Here is a 15,407-nt window from a genome sequence, read left to right on the forward strand (position 1 = left end):
GTTGTGAAGTACCTACCATGGACTTGAACTTGGGTTCTTAAGAAAAGCAGTATGTACTCTTCCCTCCAAGCCATTTCGGAAGTCTCTCAATGCTTTAAAACTATTTCTCATATTCTTGGAGTTGCATGAAGTTTCCCAAAGCTCTAGGAAGTTTACTTAGAGCCCTCTGTTAATCATTCTGCAGATGGCTCTTCTTTTGGTATATTTCTGGAACATCCCTGTTTCCTTTGGTGGTTTTATATTTCTCTGGCTTTTATAGTCTTGTGTTCTTAGATTGACATGCACATTTGATGAAATGGACATTCGCTTCTGTCTTTGTAGCTGTTCTTTAGCAACAGCTGGCCTTTTGATATGTAGTCTAACCTGGAATTCTGAATGGGCCACCTGGCAGCAACCCCAGACAAGTAGGTCTTGAGGTCATGTTCTACGGTTGAGCTAGGTCACTTGTGCTCTGAGGTATGATGCTGGCAGTAGCTGTGCTCTGACATGCACTGTTATCTGGATGGATTCTGCCTTTAGGTGGAGTGGCACCTGGGCTCTGTATATCTCTGATCAGGCAGTGCTGCGGGTTATCTTCCTGCTGAGCTCTGTTGTTGCTAAGGATGTAAAGATGGACAAAGCTGTGTGCTGGGCTCTGGGGCTGAATGCCATTTCTGAGATTGCTGTTTGGCCATAGTAAGTGGGCACCCTCACAGGCTGTGTTTCACAGATATGCTAAATATCCTAAGCTTTGCCTCCTAGCCTAGTAGAACACTGAGACTTGGTAGGATTATTGCTCAGCATCTGGGTTGGATGGGGCCAGATGCTCTTTGCATGGGTAATTACTAACCTGCAACCATCTCTTGGCCTGGGGAAGACTAAAACACCATATATCCATTTTAAAAATCGGGTTAATTTAAACCAAAATATTATCTATTCTCTACAGAACAGAACATTTGTTCTTTTATTACATATAAATAAAAGTTAGTTTGTAATGGAAAATTCACTGGTATGCCAGGCTGTCTTGGGCAGACAATTGGCTTTTGAATGTTTCTTCTTACTGGAGTGATGGAAAACAATAACAAACAAGAACAATGAAAATCGAGCCGGGTTGACTGCTTGTTCAAATATATCTGCAGCAAGGCAGGTCTGCAATGCATTAAGCAAATCAAGGCTCCCGTTAATATTTAATTATTATTAAAACATAAAAGTTTTAACATGCTTATAATTCCAGAAAAGGTCTTCTCTTTTTTATTTGGAGGGATGAAAGTATTGATATCCAGATACCTGCAGTAAATTTCCAGATTAACATTTATTTGGCCTTTTGAAAACAGAGTAGGAGGGGCTGAAGCAAGAGGGCTCAGCAGTTAGGAGTGTGAGCTGCTTTCCTAGAGGATCCATTTGGGTGCCAGTTCCATGTTAGGCAGCTCACAACTACTCACTACACCAGCTCCTGGTGTCCCATGCCCTATTCAAACCTCCAATAGTAATGCAAACTCTCAGATACACAATTGAAAATAAAATAAATCTTTAAAAATTGGAATAGGCGAAGAAACAATGTGTTATCTAATCTCCACTGCAAAGGCATCCTCATATACAGATTCTCCCAGGGTAAATAAAACCCTCACAACTCACAATTCAGAACATACACAGCTTCTTATAATATTGTATCTTTGATACAGTATTGTTTTCTCTCCTGTCTATAAATAGATGTGTCTATAAATCTACACAAGAATGTGTACATTTATCACTTCTTTCCTCTTTTAAATTTCTAATAAAAGAAACAAAGTTGGATGGACAGGGAAGGGGAGTGGATCTGGGAAGAGTTTGTGTATGTGTGGGTATGATCAAAATATAAATGAAACTTGAAGCTCTCAAAGGACTGATTACCCACCTCCCCACATCTCAGCAATGAGAAAACAATCAGATTGAAGATGTGACAAAAATTCTACACTTCTCATTGAAGACATACAGAAGTCAAAAAGGCAGAAGAAAACATGGTTTATATTGGTCATTGGGGAAATGGAAATTAAAACAACTGGGAGTGACTGCTGCTTAGTCAATAAAATGGTCTAAATCAACATTGACAAAACCAAACATTGACAATAAGTGCAAGAATTCCCATTCATTGTGGGAATGAGAAATGGCATAGTAACCCTTGAAAGCAATTCCTTACAAATCAAAACATTCCTTCTTTAAGACCCAGTATAAATGACCTAGAATATGTAGATAATGGAGTACAACGCAACATTAAAAAGAATTTAATCCAAGACACCAAGGGCAGTATCAATAAATGTTCCTAAGTGAAAGAAGTGAACATGGATAGACAACCATATGTTATAATTTCAATCATAAGGTGTTTGAGACTGACAGAACTGCAGAGATGGTGAGAAGAGCAGTGCTTGTTGGAGGTTGGGCCAACGAGGGAGGGATAAGAGTGAACAGAAGATTTTCAAAGCAGTCAGTAAAATTGTTCCTTGTGTTTCTGAAAGAGTAGGTAGATGCCTATTACCATTGCCCAAACCTAAAACAGTCAGAACACAGATGAAACTCCAATATAAAAAGTAGAAGCATATTACCAGCCTCCTAGGATTTATATATCCTCCACAGGGTTTATATAAGACAGCATTATGCAAACTGTATATTCACTTCTCTATGCTAATGTTGTTTTGAGAGTTTTGGAATCTGCAACCCCTGTGGTTCCCTATTTACATGTCACAACCAGCCACAGACAGATGCTTCCCTGCCTCCTCCACCAGACAGCATGCAATGGGTCTCAGGTCTATGAAAGTATTTCATCTTAGAAGCTACTGAAGCTTATGGGTGAGCATCATGTAGCTAACTTTCTATTTCACAAACTCTAATATCACTTGATTCATGCTAATCTAGAGGATGCTGTTATCAAGTAAAGAAGCAATAATGTGAGTAAATCAGTCTCCTCTGTTTTAATGCATGGGGATAATTCATCTTCTAAGTCAGTGGAGATTTATGGAAGAACCCAGAATGGAGAACTCAGGGACAGTTCATGGGCTTGTTTACTCTTTGTGCTATGCATCAAGAAGCAAAACTTTAGAGAAGTCTGTGTGTGTGTGGTGTGGTGTGCTTATGTGGGTACATATACATTTCAAGACCAAAGGACAAGCTTGAAGTTGTCCCTTATATTCAAAGCAGATGATATGGAATCATCTGCTTTGTTTTTGGAGGTAGGCTGTCACAACCTGGAGCTCACAAACTCTAGTGATCCTTCTCTGCCTGTCTCCCCTGCACTGGGATGGAAAGAACACCATCTTCCTTAATATTTATTGATATTTATTGATAAATATTGATCCACTTTTACTTGAGCTTTGTATAAGGAGATAGGAATGGATCAATTTGCATTCTTCTATGTGCTGACCACCACTTGAAACCAGCACCATTTGTTGAATATGCTATCTTTTTTTCCACTGGATGGTTTTAGCTCCTTTGTCAAAAATCAAGTGACCATAAGTGTGTGGGTTCATTTCTGGGTCTTCAATTCTATTCCATCGATCTACTTGTGTGTCTCTGTACCAATACCATGCAGATATTATCGATCTTGCTCTGTAGTACAGTTTGAACATACATATCTTCATGAATTCTTTCATAGTTATTGTTCTTTTATGTGGTTATAGGGTTTTTTTTTTTGTCCAGGATTGTTGACTGTGGGTTTTCTTGTATCCTTGGCCCCTTTGGTTCCTTTCCCCCCCTTTTCAGTGGGATTCTTTGAGCTACACTTAATGTTTGGCTGTGGATCTCTGTATATGTTTGCATTAGTAGCTGGATATAACCTCTCTGATGACAATTGGGTCGTCTCTGTATCCCCCATTACTAGGAGTCTTAACTATGATTACTTTAATAGATTCTTTGGGATTCCCATTGAGATTGGTTTCTACCTTGCCCCAAATTGCTCCCTTATTCCATTTCTCTCTCCCCAGTACCCTTTCTCTCCAAACTCTCTCTACCTGATCCATTGTATTCCCATATCTCCCTACTCCCAGTCCAGGATCTATTCTATTTCCCCTTTACAGGTAGATCCATATGTCCCCTGTGTTACTTAGCCTCTCTGGGTCTGTGTTTATCCTTTACTTTGCAGTTAATATCCACTTATAAGTGAGTACATACCATGTTTGTCTTTCTGGGTCTGGATTATCTCACCCAGGATGACTTTTTTATAGTTCCATCCATTTGTGTGCAAATTTCATGATGTCATTGTATTTATATCAGAGTCATATTTTATTGTGTAAATGTACCACATTTCCTTTATCCATTCTTCATGTGAGGGACATATAGGTTGTTTCAGTTTCTGGCTATTACAAATAAAGTTGCTATGAACATAGTTGAACAAGCATCTTTTGGGTACATGCTCAGGAATGATATAGCTGGGTCTTGGGGTAGATTGATTCCCAGTTTTCTGAAAAAATGCCTTATTGATTTCCAAAGTGGTTGTACAGGGTTGCAGTATCACATGCAACAGAGCAGCGCTCTCCTCGCTCCACATTCTTGCCAGCATGAGCTGTCACTTCTGTTTTTAATCTTAGCTATTCTGACAGGTGTAAGATGGAATCTCAGAATCATTTTGATTTGCATTTCCCTGGTGGCTAAGGGTGCTTCTCAGCTCTTTGAGATTCCTTTCTTGAGAATTCTCTGTTTAGATCTGTAGCCCATTTTTAAGTTGGATTATTTGATTTGCTGATGTCTAGTTTCTTGAGTTCTTTATATATTTTGGAAGTTATCCTGTCAGATGTGGAGATGGTGAAAATCTTTTCCCATTCTGGAGGCTGCTAGTTCATTGTATTAACTGTGCCTTTCTCCTCATAGAAGTTTCTTAGTGTCATGAGGTCCCATTTATTAACCGTTGATCTTAGTGCCTGTGCTATTGGTGTTCTCTTCAGGAAGTTGTCTCTTGTGCTGATGCATTCAAGGCTATTCCCCACATTCTTTTCTGTCAGGTTCAGTATATCTGAGGTTTTTTTTTTTTTTCTTTCTTTTTTTGAGGTCTTTGATCCACTTGGATTTAAGTTTTGTTCAAGGTGATAGATATGGATCTATTTGCATTCTTCCACATGCCAACATCCAGTGAAGATGGTTTCTGGTTTTATCATGAGAATTTTACACTCTAAATTCCTCCCCCCCCTTTTGCCATTCCAAAACATTGTCTATAGATTTTAATGTTGCTGAGACATTTGTTCTATAGGGAACCACCCCATCACCATTTCTTGTATATGTGTTGCATATGTGTGTATGTATGCATGTATGTTTTAATATATGTTTATGGGAATGTATGTTCATGCATATGGAGACCCAAGGTTGATAGAATCATTATTAGTAACTCTTTCACCTCATTCATTGAAGCAGGCATTTTCAATCAAACTCAGAACTTGCTTATACGTCTCTGGTGATCCTCTGTCTGTACCATGGAAGCCAGAATTAAGGTTATCAAGTACACCCACCTATCACTTACATGGTTTTCTGGGGATTTGAACTCTAGTTTTTGCATTTTCCTGGCAAGTGCTTTATCCGCAGAACCATTTCACCAGCCACGGAAAAGAAACCTTATAATTTTTTGCTTTCTTCCAGATTTACTTTCAACTTTGGTGGAAGGCTGAGTGAATTACATTTCTTCTTAGAGGGACTATCAGTGCACACAAGTTATATATCTTACTGGGAAGGCAGGGTTTTTTGGTTTTTTGCTTTTTTATAGATATGTAGTTTGTGACTCTGCCAAACACAGATTTGCAAATCTGGTTATAATTGATAATTTGATCAAATCTCCTGATATTGAAAATCCCCTAGAAGGATCCATGCTTATGAAAATACTTTGATAAATATTTCAGAGGGTTGGACCAGAGAAGCTAAGAGACTGATGTAGGAAGTAGGCCAGCATACGCAGGAAAATGTAGCCAACAAAGATAGAGACATCTGTTGAATTCTGAAGCCTGGCTTATATTTGCATGTGTGAAGAGGAAATTTTCAAGTTGTCCTGAAGTTTATCTTACACTTAGAGTGTCAAGGCCTAGTGCTATTGTGTGTATGTACGTATGTGTGTGCACACATGTATATGTGCACATATATGTGCAGGTAAAGCTGTGCATGTGTGTGCACATGTAGGTCAGAGGTTGATGTTAGGTGTTAGGTTGATGTTAGGTGATAATATTAATTATTATCAAATGATTAATTATATTAAATTTCATTATGTTCAAAATAATATACTTATATTAAAATAACATTGATTATTTTATTTAATTTTTATTCTACCTGTATGGGAATTTTGCCTGCATGTATTTCTGTGTACCAAGTACATTCCATGCCCACAGAGGCCAGAAGACTGTATCAGATAATCTGGGCCTAGAGGTGATTGTGAGCTACCATAAGTGTGTTGGAAATTGAACATAGATTCTCTGGAACTAGCCAGTGCCCTTAACTACAGAATCATCTCTCCAAACACTCTCCACCCTGTGTTTCAAGAACTGGTCTTTTACTGGCTTAAAACATGTGAGTTCAGCTACACTACCTGACTACTAAGCTCAGAAGATCCTGCTGTCTACATTCTCCTCCATACTGGGCTTACAGATGGGCTCCACCACATTGGCTTTTTATCTGTGTGCTGAGACTCCTAACTCATCCTCATGAAAGTACGAAAACTGTCAGATTGAATAAGCTGGCTCCTGAGACCCCTCTCCTCCTCTCCATGAGAGTCTCCCACTCTCACTCTCTATCCTATCTTTCTTCCCCTCCTCTCTATCACTTTACATTCCCTTTCTCACCTCCCTTTCTGTGGTAGTTTGAATAGGAATGGCCTCCAGAGGCTCATGGATTTGAAGGCTTAAGAGCATCCTTAGTTGCCTTTTGTCCTATTGACAGTGTCCTTACAGAAGCTTTGCAATTTTATGAGGTCCCATTTGTAACCAACAGATTGGGAAAAGATCTTTACCAACCCTACATCTGATAGAGGGCTAATATCCAATATGTACAAAGATCTCAAGAAATTAGACTCCAGAGAACCAAATAACCTTATTAAAAAATGGGGTACAGGATTCTAAACAAAGAATCCTTAACTGAGGAATACGGAATGGCTGAGAAGCACCTAAAGAAATGTTCAATATCCTTAGTCATTAGGGAAATGCTAATCAAAACAACCCTGAGATTCCACCTCACACCAGTCAGAATGGCTAAGATCAAAAACTCAGGTGACAGCAGATGCTGGCGAGGATGTGGAGAAAGAGGAACACTCCTCCATTGCTGGTGGATTGCAAGCTGGTACAACGACTCTGGAAATCAGTCTGGTGGTTCCTCAGAAAATTTGACATAGTACTACCTGAGGATGCAGCTATACCACTCCTGGGCATATACGCAGAATATGCTCCAACATGAAATAAGGACACATGCTCCACTATGTTCATAGCAGTCTTCTTTATAGTAAGCAGAAGCTGGAAAGAACCCAGATACCCTTCAACAGGATACAGAAAATGTGGTACATTTTCACAATGGAGTAGTACTCAGCTATTAAAAATGATGAATTCATGAAGTTCTTAGGCAAAGGATTGAAACTAGAAAATATCATCCTGAGCAAGGTAACCCAATCACAAAAGAACACACAGAGTATGCACTCACTGATAAGTGGATATTAGCCCAGAAGCTTGGAATACCCAAGGTGCAATTCACAAACCACATGAAGCTCAAGAAGAAGGAAGAACACTGTGTGGATACTTCCATACTTCTTAGTAGGGGGATCAAAATACCCATGGGAAGAGAAACAAAGAGAGCAGAAACTGAAGGAAAGGTCATACAGTGACTGTCTCACCTGGGGATCCATCCCATATACAGTCACCAAACCCAGACACTACTGTGGATGCCAACAAGTGCTTGCTGACAGGAGCCTGTTATAGCTGTCTCCTGAGAGGCTCTGACAAATACAGAGGTGGATGCTTACAGCCAACCATTGGACTGAGCACAGGTTCACCAGTGGAGGAGCTAGAGAAATGACTCAAGGAGCTGAAGGGGTATGCAATCCCATAGGAGGAACAACAATATGAACCAACCAGTACCTCCAGAGCTCCCAGGGACTAAACCACCAACCAAGGAGTACACATGGAGGGAGTCAAGGCTCCATCTGCATATGTAGCAGAGGATGGCCTTATGGGGCATCAATGAAAGGAGAGGCCTTTGGTCTTGTGAAGGATCAATACCCCAGTATAGGGGAATGCCAGGACAGGCAAGTGGAAGTGGGTGGGTTAGTAAGCTGGGGTGGGGTGATGGGATAGGGGGTTTTCACAGGGGAAATAAGGAAAGGGGATAAAAATTTAAATGCAAATAAAGAAAATATGTAATAAAAAAAGCATGGTGTTAGGAGGTGTGGCCTTATTGGGGGAAGTTCTTCCTTGGGCTGGGATTTGGAGTTTCAAATACTCAGATTAGGCCCAGTGTTACTCTTTCTTCCTGTTGTCTGTAGACCTGAATGTAGAACTCTTTCTTGGCTCCTTCTCTAGCACCATGTCTATATGCATGCTTTTCATACTTCCTGCCATGATGACAATGAGTTAAACCTCTTAATATGAGAGCAAGCCCCAAATAAATGTTTTCCTTTTGAAGATTTATGTGGTTCTGGTGTCTCTTCATAACAATAGAACATTGGCTAAGAGACCTTCCCTCTTCCCTTACTTCTTCCCCTTGTCTCCATCCCCCATGTCTCTGTCCTTTCCCCTTCCCTCTCTGTCTTCCCTTTCTCCATCTTCTCTCTCTTTTCCCTCCTTTGCCTCTTCCTCTTCCATTGCAGTGTGTAAACATTCAGTCAGAAGGCAACTATCAGGAAGACTCTATCCCCAAAATCCAGTCATTTTGAACATTCTGCTTAAAATCTCAGTCTCTAGAGCCACAAGAAAAAAAATGCCCCATGCTTTGGATGCCCAGTCTAAGAGATATCATGATGGCAAACTGAACTGACTGCTGAAAATGCTTTTATCAGATAGTGTAAACTGTCATAAAAACATAGACCTTGTTTTTATATTTCTGAGAAGCTGGAGGAGTTCTAGACAGGGATGGAGGAGAGGAAAAAAAACATAGAAAACTCAAAATTTACAAGAAGGTAACTATGTGATTTATACAAGGCAGATATGTATAAAAATAACCATTAGATCCAAGGTTATAGCTAGGTATATATTCACTCAGGAATAATCTTGTTATTCCTTCTGGTGTGGGACATGGAATCCACCAGATCCACAAGCTGGGTGCTATAAGTTTATCAGACATTCTTCCTGAAAATGTTGAAACTATGGAAATCTTATTTTTATCTCACTTTGGGAAATTCATTTATCTTCCAGGATATGTATCAGGCACTTATTAATCTTCATGTCTATTTTGGGTAGAGAGAGGTGCATGGAAAGAAGTAATCCTATCATTATTTTTAACATTCTACTGTATATTTCTGTCCTTTGAGTCAGGTGTTTAAGACCTGAAACTAATCTGTAAGTTATATTTTTTCATGTCTCTGTGTATGTATTGTGTATATATGTATATGTGTACCTTCATGTGCCAATGCATGTATTTGTGAAGGTCAGAGGAGGACACACTCTTCTTCTTATGCTTTTGGTACAGGGTTGGTTTCTCACTGATCCTGGAGCTAGGTTGGCAGTGAGTAAGCTGTGTTGGTCTTTCTTTTCTTTGGTCTGCAGTCACATGTGCATGTGGTCACACCTGCCTTATGTGGGTGCTGGTCCTTAGGCTTGTGCAGCAAGTGCTGTTACCCCCCAAGCCATCATCACAAGCTTATATCTATTTAATTTATTTTGAGCTTGTGCATCAATTTGTTTTGTGTTCATTCCCATTCTTCAGTATGGATAAGAACTTCCACCCCCATCTTGGACAACTGGATGAATTTCTTGTGGGGTTATCTCTTGAAATAATGAATTGGTTTCCTCTCTGGACAAAAGTATAATGCTCTTCCTGACAAATGAAGCCCACCAACTCTCACCTATCTGAAATTGAAAAAGAAAAGACATCAGATTATTCCCAGACTCCTTGTAAGAAGGATGATAGAGATGGGTCTTCTGTGAGTGTGAAACTTAATGATCTCACTTAGCAGATTTGCTGTGCTCCATCAAATGTCCCATAGAACAAGTTTGGTCTGCCACTACAGATTTTTTTTTTTTTTTTTTTTTTGCTTGTTGTAGTTCACAAAGGCAGAGACGGAGACCACAGAATACTCTTCGTCCTGTTTTATTGCTTGGTTACAGACTTGGTTACTGACTTCTGTTACACCACAATGAGGCACAGTAGACAATTTTATCCAGAAGGAGAAAGAAACATCTTGCCCTTTGTTTAGTGTCTCAGTTTAAATATGAAACAGAGTTGCTAGTGACTGATGGGATTCTGGTCCTAGGTTCCTAAATGAACTTAGTGTCTGTTTCAGAAAGATTTGGAGAGGGCTGCGCTGATAGCTTAGTCAGTAAAATTCTTGTTGCACAAGTATAAGGACCCGAGTTTAGGCAGGCCCCAGAATCCATGTCCAAAAACTGTGCAAGATAGCTTGTAGTTACTTGTGATCCCAGGGCTGGGGAAGTAGATACAGGTGTATCTTCAGGGTTCACTGGCCAGGCAACCAATCTTATTTTGTGAGCTTCAAGCCCACAAGAGGCTATGTCTTAAACGCAAGCAAACAAAATGAGGTTGGATGACTTTTGAAGATGGACATCCAAGGTTTTCATCTGACCTCATGCATGTGCACCCATGTGCACATGTAGCTGTGCCTTCATACATGCATGTAAACAAAAATATGCTCACACATCATATACATAAACACAGAAAAGGAAGGCTAGGGGAACTGTCCACCCTCCATAAATTATGTAATGCATCTCGAGTGAAGGAAAAGAAGTTCATAACATTGTCTTTGAATTCTGGTTTTAGACAAAAGAAGCAGAACTAAAAAACGTGTGCTCTAAATGCTAAAGCAACCTAAAGTTTGTAGACATTTTGAGGAGACTTTCTTGTCATGGATGACAGTCAAGAGCCATCACATGCTTCAATTTTGGAGGAAAAGAATGACCTTGATGATAACATTTTAAATTTTATGTGATTTCAAAGAACTCCCCAAGGTTGAGCCAAGAAAGTGAGCTCAGAAGTACACAAAGGCACAGACAGAACTTTAATCTCACAGTGGCGTGCTTGGCTCCCAGTAGAGTCTTCAGAACACCTTGGATGAGCATGCTGAGCCTTCAAGGAAAAGGTCTCATTGAGCTTTGTAAGTATATGGAATCCTTACTGTACAAAGAATATCAGGAATGAAAATGCAGAAAATGAATCACAAGATTCTACCACCCAGTGATGAAAAATCTTGACTTTTTAATTTTTGTAGTTAAATGTATTTTATTAATTCTTTTAGAACTTCATCCTTATAATTTTCATCCTTCTCCCCCATATCTTCCAAGACCCTCTCCCCATTCTATACCCATCCAACTTTATTCTTTATTCTTTTTTTTAAAAGCTCACTGGGTCCCAGGAGTATTGCCTGTATACTTGTAGGTGTATGGCCATCTGATGGAGAGAAGCATGTGGCATGTATGTGGGTCACAACCTTAAGGAAAACAGAGTCACCCTTTCCAGGCAGCGCTCAATTTCTAATAGCTCTGAGTGCTCACATCTTCTCCCATGTGAGCATTTTTGTCTTCTTATTTTAAGTCTGTATCATTTATGCTTGTTCCCTCTGTTTTATTCTATGACCTTTTAGGGTATATCAAGTCTGCATTTTGTATCTTCCTCCATTTCTGTTTCTTTGATTACTTTCCTTGGTAGGTTTTTAGAATTATGTATATACACCATGGCTTTTAATTCACTTTAAATTTGTATAATGACATTTCTCCTCCTTAGCTTTCTCATTTAAATATTGATGTATTTATTTTAATTTTAGGACTATAGGTGTTTTGCCTACATAAATATCTGGGCACCGTTAGCATGCCTAGAGGCCACAGAGACCAGAAAAGTGTATCTAATGTCCTGGAACTGAAGTTGCAGATGTCTGTGAGCTGCCTTATGAGTGCTTGGTATTGAACTGGCTTCTCTTGAGAAGCACCCAGTGCTCCTAACCACTTAGTCATCTCTTCAACCCAACCTTGGTTTCACCCCCTTAAGTCTTCAGTGGATTGTATTCATAATTTTCTTTATTCTGTTCCTAACACCTGGCAAGAAGTAACTTAAGGAAGGCTTTGTTTAGGCTGACAGTTTGAGGATGTATGTCGCTGTGGTGGGAAAGCATGGCTGCAGGAGGGCCATGCAGTGGGGAAGCAGAGAGAGAGGAAAGATGGTGCTCAGCTCCCTTGGTGTTTTTTTCATACAGTTGGGGCTTACTGCCAGGATAATGCCACCCACTCTCAGAGTGATTCTTTCCACCTCAGCAAACCCCATCTACAAGCTTTTTCACAGATAGTCGCAGAGATTCTAAATCCTATGACACTGACAACCAAGATTAACTATTGCACTTTGCTACATAGGAAGTTTGAGGTCAGCCTGGGTTACAGAAGACCCTGCTTCAAAAAATGAATGCAGTTTTCATGGTCAACTATACCTTATATAGTTGTATATATACCTTATATAGTCTGATGGGTGGTTTGTGTTGTGAGTTGGCATCTCTGCTTATGGAATAGTGGGAAGAGCATGACGTCCCATCTAGAGGAAAGAACATAGATACCAATGGGTGGGGGAGAACATGAATTTTTTATCCTTCTGTGCCTGGCTCAGAATCACCTTCTTCTGGAAGTTTGGCTTGTTCCTTCCAGCCTTGTCTAACCAAATCCTCCTCGTAGGCACTTATGATTTCCAGTGCTTGGTTCTATGCAACCACACAGTGTAGGATGCACCACATAATGGATGTTCTTTATAGCTTATTGTTTATTGTCCAAATGGCCCAAGATGTTTTGTGGACAAACACTGTCTTGCTCTACCTTGAATCTGCAGAGTTCAGCACAGTTCTTGGCACTCGAAATACATTTCATTGAAAAAAAGGGAAAAAATTGTCAATGAATGGGGGCATAAACACACAAATATAGTGCTAATTTAAATTGTTAAGAGAATAATGAACTGTGTGCTTTCCCAGAGTACTGAGTGAAGTGCTGGGTCAGCTTTTCCCTGCTTGAACTCCCAGGGAAACAGTTCTTTCAAGAAGTCTTACTTGTCTCACTGTCCAGCTGAGGGTGCTGCTGTTCTGTTTATCTTCCTCTTGCCTACCACTCTTTTGCACTTAATTCAAAATGCTTAACACAGAGCTATTAAATTGTTAATAAGCAGGAATAAGTATGCCATTAATTTGAAAATATTTTATTCAGAGGATGGACTAGCTGCAAGATTTCAGAGGTGGCTGCACAATAATTAATGAACTTAATTTCCAGTGCTAAATACATCATAATTTGAGGCTGAGTTTATGTGCTAATTGCAATTAGGCTCAGAAGAGAATATGTTTTCTTGGCCTGCCATCATCTGTTTAGATTTGATTTTCACTTTAAAAGTACATCTTCTAAAGTGAAACTTCCAGGAGGCTAAGGTACTAAGAACACTGTACCCAGGCCCCACAGACCCTCATAGACCCACAACTTTGGTCTTGTCACAATAGTGGGATTGATACTAATATAAGGGAATATTGTGTAGCAATTGCTTTGTCATGGAAGTATTCTCTCCATGTGGAGGTTCATTAAATCCTTAGCATTAAACAAAATGTAGAAGGCTCAGGAAGTCAACAACTCACAAGTCTCAGAAAATTCCTGTAGTAAACAAGATTCACAAGGTCCCTCCCTAGAGTTATATAAAAAGTGACAAGTTCTGAGAAGAGGGGATCTTCTGACTAGCTAAGGGACCTGGAAGCCTTGTTGAGAGATCCAGGGATGCAGATTTTACCAGTGAGACCCAGGCCTACCTTTATAATCCCCCAGCCGTGCTTGAAGGCAATAATTTGGAATAGTTACCTTCAGCCTTTTGTTTCCTTTCCAACCTGTTACCCAGCTTCTGGTGATGTGACATGAAAAGAGCTGCTATTTCAAAGTCTGTGGTAGTTACAAATGTGAATGTAGACAACATAAAATAGTAAATATATTTAAAACAGCATGAGCTTTTTATTAAAAAATATAACTTTTTTATTAGATATTTTCTTTATTTACATTTCAAATGTTATTGCCTTTCCTAGTTTCCCCTCTGAAAATCTCCTATCCCCTCCCTGTCCTCCTGCTCCCCAACCCACTCACTCCCATTCCTGGCCCTGACATTCCCCTATACTGGGGTATAGACCCTTCACAGGACCTAGGGCCTCTCTTCCCATTGATGACTGACTAGGTCATCCTCTGCTACATATGCAGCTGGAGCCACAAGTCCCACCATGTGTTTTCTCTGATTGGTGGCTTAGTCCCAAGGAGCTCTAGGGGAACTGGTTAGTTCATATTGATTTTTATTTGCAACTTGATTACATGGTTCTCTTATCTGAACACTGTATGTAAAGAGAGTATTTCTTTTCTTTTTAGGATTTATTCTTTATTGTTTTTAAACTTATGTGTTGTGTGTATAGGTTTGTGCAGGAGTATAGGTGCCCATTGAAGTGACTGGCATCAGATCCTCCTAGAGCTGCCCTTATAGGGGTTGTAGATGCCTGACAGAGGTGCTGAGAACCACTGAACTCAGGTCTCCTGCAAGAACAATATGCTCTCCTAACTGTGGAAGCAGCTCCTCAGCCCTGACAGTAGCATTTCCTTGTCAAAAGGTCAGACACATCTGGGTCACTTGTTTTACCTCTTCATGCTTCTGACGCTGTGACTGTATATTAGGGCAACCCAGCTTCAAATCCAAGGCATAAAACCAGGCCAGGGCAGCCTAGTCTCTCTCACTTGGTCTGTTTCCTATGCCTTCTAGAATGCTGAATGAGGAAACCAGCTAAGTGGAAGGGCAGAAGACTCCAGGTATTTGATCTCTTTCTTCAGTGGCCTTAGGTGGAGCCAGCTACTTAGAAGTGGCCATGTCCTTACACAAAGCATCACCAGAGGCTCGTGTGCACCTTGACCCTCTGTGAGCCAGCAGTCCCCACCTTCCCTACTAATTGAAAGGACTTGGAAAGAAAGTAATGGACTGGGGAAAAAGTCAGTCAGGAAAGTGCTTCTGTGTGACATGAGGACCTAAGTTAAAATCTCTGTACTTATGTAAAGGCAAGGCACAGCACTGGGAGGTAGAGATAGGAAAATCCCTTGGGCTGGGAAGCCAATGTGGCCAAAATGATGAGGTACAGGTTCATTGAGAGACCCTGTTTCCAAAACATGAAAAGCACTTGAGGAAGACCAACTTCTGGTCTGTGCACACGTGTGCACCTGCACACTTATGTACCTGAATATACATGTGCATGAGTGCATAGGTACATAAAACATATACACATAGAGACACATAGAGAAACA

The sequence above is a fragment of the Mus caroli genome, chromosome 1 (assembly GCF_900094665.2).
Source record: "Mus caroli chromosome 1, CAROLI_EIJ_v1.1, whole genome shotgun sequence".
Taxonomy (NCBI): domain Eukaryota; kingdom Metazoa; phylum Chordata; class Mammalia; order Rodentia; family Muridae; genus Mus; species Mus caroli.